Below are 5,648 nucleotides of genomic sequence, written 5' to 3'. Positions count from 1 at the left end.
CTGGTGGGCTGCCGTCTGTGGGGTCGCACAGAGTCGGACACGACTGAGCGACTTAGCAGCAGCAGCAGGTATCTTAAACCACAGAAATTTATTATCCTATAGTTGTGGAGGTTTTCCCACAAAGATTATTATGTTGTATTTTCATTTTGATTAAGTTCAAAGTGTTTTCTAAATTCTCTTTTGATTTCTTTGACCATGGGTTATTTAGAAGCATGTTATTTGGTTTTCAAAAATTAGTTTTTCTGTAGACCTTTCTGTTGATTTCCAACTTAATTCTATAGTAGCCCAAGAACATGTTGTATGATTTCAGCCCTTTAAATTTATTGAGACATGTTTTATGGCCCAGAATATGATTAGTCTCAGTAAATGTTCAGTGTGCTCCTGAGAAGAAGGTATATTCTGAAGTTGGGATGGATGGAGTCAAACAGATTGATAGTGTTGCTGAAGTCTGCTAAATTTTTGCTTATTTTCTGTTTACTTAATTATATGAAATTAGACATTAGCAAGCTTCCCTGGTGGCTAAGATGGTAAAGAATCTGCCTGCAATGCAAGAGACATGGGTTTGATCCCTGAGCTGGGAAGATCCCGAAGAGAGGGGAATGGCAAGCCACTTCAGTATTCTTGCCTGGAAAACTCCACAGACCGAGGAGCCTGGCAGGCTACAGTCCATGTGATAGCAAAGAGCCAGACACAACTGAGCAACTGAACAAGGATCTGAACAGACATTTCTCCAAAGAAAATATACAAATGGCCAACAAGCACATGAAAAGACATTCAACATCAACTGTCATTAGGGAAACGCAAATCAAAACCACAAAGAGATACCACTGAATACCCACCCACTAGGATGACTGTAACCAAAAAGACAGTAACAAATGTTGGCAAGATTATGGAGAAACTGAAATCATCCTCCATTACTGATGGGAATGTAAAATACTTCAATTGCTTAAGAAAACAGTTTGGCACTTCCTCAAAGTTACAAGAGTTACGTATATGACCCAGCAAGTTCACTCTGAAGTACACACGGAAAAGAAGTGAAAACAAATGTCCACACAAATAATGTTGCTAACGTTCACAGCAGCTTATTCATAAGAGGCAAAAAGTAGAAACAACTGTCTCACAACTGATGGATATACAAAATATAGTATGTTCATACAATGCAATAATATTTAACTGTAAAAAGCGATGAAGTGCTGATGGATGCTACTACACGGATGCATTCTGAAAACAAGAAGCCAGACACAAAAAGGTCATGTTATAATACTACATTTATATGAATTGTCTAGAACAGGCAAATAGATTGCCAAGGACTGGATCATAGTAGAAATGCGAAATGACTTGTAACCAGTATAGAGTTTCAGTTTCTTTTTTTGGATATGAAAGTATTAAGACAATTAGATAGTGATATGTGCACAACCTTCTCAAAAAACTAGAAACTACTGATCTGTATACATTAAGAGTGAATGTTTACAGTACATAAGTACATATCTCAATTTTAAAAACAAAAAAATTAAACTCAGGGTATGGACCACTGGACTTGGGATACTTCCTGCAAACAAGAGTCAATAAAGTTAACGAACGGTTCACACTGGGATTATTCCAAAAACAATATGCAAGTGTAAGAAACATGAACAAGATTTTTTAAAGTATTTGGAAATGAAGTAAAGATAATTTGGAGGGTAGTGACTAACAAGTCTTTAACTTGAAACTACAAAAAGTAACAGCTATGTTTATTCACATCTACCCAATACCCAGATTCCATTCAGCAGAAGGGTGGACACAAAGGAAATAAGAATCAAAAGAGAAGTTCAGAAGCACACCAAAGCCTCTCTGCTGAGCGTTCTGAGCCAGTCTGCAAAGCAGAGGAAAAAAAAAAAATCTCACTATTTTATATATACCTTTATTTGCTACAGAAAATATTCTTTTATTGTTTCCAAATACCAAATACAACCTCTAAAAGATGAAAATTTGCCAATACTAAGTGTACTTTAAGAATGAATATGCCACTGATTTTAGGGAAAGCCAAAAATGAGTTTTGTGCAAAGTACAGCTTCCAAATGAGTGAGCTTACTTAGAATGACTGTGAATGACAATATTGTCTCTGCCAAGCTGAGTTAAAAAACAACTAATATTATTGTAGAGTTTTACAATGGAATCCTTAAAGGAAACAATCCTCCCCTGAGCTAAGCAGAGAGGTGTGTTGCACACCCCAACTAGCCTAACAATGAGACCACTTTTTAACCTGTACTAGAAAATTCAACAATTTATCTCTGCAAACCTATAACCTATACACCCCCTACATGAAACATGGACTGAAGTTTAAACAGGTAACTCATTCTTGTCCTTGTATATTTCTGCTTGTTTCACATGACAGGAACGCCTTTTCCATTTTCATCAAAATGAAGCAAAAATCCACCACCTTCTTCATGAAGCCTTCCTTCATCATCTCAGGCCATTTTTTTTCACTTCTAAATGCCCCAGAACTTGCTCGCATCTATCCTACGGCACATTTTGCCTTGCACTGTATACACTATATTTTAAATAGTTGTTCAAGGTTAAGGCAACTTCCCCAATATCTTTGTTTCCTCACAGTGCCTGATATACAAGACATATGCTTAATAAATATTTAAATAAAGTTTGTACTCAACTAGCTGCCTTCTGCTCCTAAAAACAGCACTAGTACAAGCAACTAAGCAATTAGGCAAGTACTCAGAAGTGGCAAGTCCCCACAGACATTAAATACCTAATTTTCACTCTAGAAGAGATTCCATGCCATTCTGTGTAACTCCATGAGGCTAAAAAAATGGCATTATTCAGATGCTTCCTATAACTGCTCCAGCTATAAGCACATTTGAGGCAATCGGAGCAATTTAAAATAACTCTGTTAGTCAGAGACTCATCCAGCTATCCTTTTTCCAGCAAGCTAGAACTCAGCTGAAAGCATCACAACTTTCCCTACATTGGGAAGAGTTTTTTGAGAATATAGCAAGGATGAGGAACAGCCAAGCAATAAGTTACATCATATCACGCAGCACAGAGAACCTTGATCTTCCCAGAATGGAAGCTCTTTCTAGTCCCTGAGGACTCAATAATCAACTGGCTACCAAATACCCATCTTGATCATCATCACTGTCTGAACCTGCTAACTCCAATTCAACTAAAACTTCTACCGGAAACACCAACACCCCCACTTCCACCTCCACAGTCATGACCCTCACCTCTTTCCCAAAAAAAGGTGGGGGGGTATTAAATTTTGGAAATGAGTGAGAATTCACTTGTAATCCAAAGACTGCTATAAATTAAATATCATTTAGAAAGCAATGACCCTAAAGTATTAAGATAACCAGTCAAGAGAATCAAATAGAGGATTAACTGTTCAGAACCAATCCCATTAAAATAAAAGAGGAATTATTTGCTAGTGACAGAGTTGCCTTTGGGACTGTATATAAATAAAGATCACTGCCACCTCTCTTGCATGTAGAAAGTTAACGCTACAATTTACATAGAACTGTCTTCTTAAAGAACAAAATTACATACAATAAAAGAGAAAATATGAGACCCAACTGATTTTAATTGGGATACTATCAACTATGTATTACTCCTCAGATTAAAATACTGATCTGCACTCTGGACTCTATAATCTCCTGAACTTTACTACCTTGAAAGTGGAGATTTAGAGTTAAAAAAATGCTTTTAAGGAAACTGATAACCAGATTAAAATCCTCCCTCAAAAAATGAATCTAAAATTTGATATTCAACTCAGGTATTTACATAAGGATTTTATTAGGGAGAAAAATAAAAACACTTTGTCAAGCAGCAGTAACTCACCACTAAGACTAAGCAATGACTGATAAAAAAAGTGGGGGGGGGGGGCCCTGAAACAAGAGGGAAGAACTCTAAGCAAACAATAAGATAAACAACCATCTAAACCAAAGCAACAGTAATTTAAGAAATCCATACGGTTATAATTATCAATTTCATTATCTTTTAAAAACTAAAAAGTCCCTCTGAAAAAAAGTCATTAAAAAAGTGAAAGAAATAAAAGGACTAAAAATTCTTCAAAATAATATAAGGATTCTGTATTAACTCACAATTCTGAAAACTCATTAATTTCATGTTTCTCAAAACCTCTACATGCCTTATAAGGTCTCTCATATGACAGTTACAAATAATACATTATTTTAAAAGTGCTAAAGCTGATGTTACATTTTAGGAAATGTAAGACAGACTTCAAAGAATAAAACCAGCAGAGACAGAGCAGAGTAAATGATAACTGATAACCAAAAGGCTGATTCCTGAAGGACAGAGCTTGGATTAGTAGGAAGGAAATTTTAAAATATAGCCACAACACAAATTACGCCAAAAAATGGATTTATACCGTTACTACTCACAAAAGTATGTTTTAAAATGTCACTTTTAACCTGTGGACAACCAAAGTGATACCAGATACCTTAGAGCATTGTTGCCTATATTAATTTTGATTACAGTCTAAATCCTAAACAAAATTCACATACATTTTCATAATGAAACGCCGTAAATATGGAAAGGTTTATGTTCTCTAACTAAAAGTTACCTTATTTTTCACTTGTTTAAAGTTTCAGTTTTGTTTTTCAATCTATTACAGAAAATATCCCTTGCGGGACGTTGTAAAGGGCATACCCTCCTGTCAAGCCAGAAAGCTCAAACACAAAGACACTGAGCTAACCAAGTGCTGTAATTCTTCCAAACTGAGCTTCTCCACACCCCCCTCTACCCTTCCCCCCAACAGATATGTCTATTAAATCAGTGTCTGTTCTCCCCCTCGCACAACAAAGAGAACTTCTCACCGCATGAAATTGCCGCTGAATGGACACCAGAAAGCAGGATTTGCATAATTCCTTCCAACGAAACCCTGTCGGGAAGGAGGGGATGAGGGGCCCAAGCGAACGGATAGAATCTCCTAGATTCTGTTGGGAAGACCAAGATTATTCCCCACGGTGGGGTGGGGAGGGGTGGGGGGTTCGAATTCTGGGTCTCCCCGAGGACTGGGCGTGGGGGACGGAGAACGACGAGACAGCATTTCCCCACACATCAGCAGCACCGAAGCAAAGATGGGGAAATAACAATGCTGGGGGACAGGAGAGTCAGACACTGGACGCACTGGGGCTAGGGGGCGGCGGGCGGAGCGGAGACACCACACGGGCCACTTACTTTTTGGAGGGGGGTTAAATATATGAGTTAAGCCCTTATGGTCCCGCCGGCCGCCGCACAGAGGGAAACGGGACCTTGGGAGAGAAAAACAGACAAAACACACAGTGTGAGAGGCGCTGCTCCGCCGCCCGGCCCCTCCCGGGGCGACCCCGTCCACGTTCCCTCTGCCCGCGGGGAAAAAGCCACCCGAAGCGGCCCAAGGTCCGGGAGGCGGGCGGCGGACAAGGCGCTCGGCCAAGCGGCGGCTGCGGAAAATCTCCCAGGAGCGGACAAGACCACTGCTCGGGTTTCCCGGTCGCACCCGGTTCCATCCCCCTTCCACCCGCTGCGCACACACCAAACAGAAATACACACACACACCGACCCGAGCGTCGAGGATTAACTCCCCGGCCGCTGCCGCCGCCGCCGCCCGCAGAGGAAGTGCAGCCGCTGCCCCCCGCGGCCATGACACCCCACTT

General features: G+C 40.0%; 1 protein-coding gene across 5 annotated transcripts in view; it reads right to left on the bottom strand.

Annotated features, from left to right (window-relative positions):
- LOC104983552 (chromosome unknown open reading frame, human C10orf12) overlaps positions 1-5,635 on the bottom strand; it is a 126,647-nt gene extending 121,012 nt beyond the window's left edge. For 2 of the 5 annotated variants that reach the window (XM_010833039.1, XM_010833038.1), the window contains exons 1-2: positions 5,551-5,635; positions 5,191-5,264 (exon numbers count right to left, since the gene is read on the bottom strand). The gene's annotated coding sequence lies outside the window, so the exon portion shown is untranslated. Of the gene's footprint in view, positions 1-5,190 lie in introns of all 5 variants that reach the window. The other 3 variants (XM_010833041.1, XM_010833042.1, XM_010833043.1) reach the window with 2 other exon arrangements.
- Positions 5,636-5,648: the final 13 nt, after the last annotated feature.

Source organism: Bison bison, unplaced genomic scaffold (genome assembly GCF_000754665.1).
Source record: "Bison bison bison isolate TAMUID 2011002044 unplaced genomic scaffold, Bison_UMD1.0 scf7180017862979, whole genome shotgun sequence".
Classification (NCBI taxonomy): Eukaryota; Metazoa; Chordata; class Mammalia; order Artiodactyla; family Bovidae; genus Bison; species Bison bison.
This window is presented reverse-complemented; position numbering and strand designations above follow the sequence as displayed.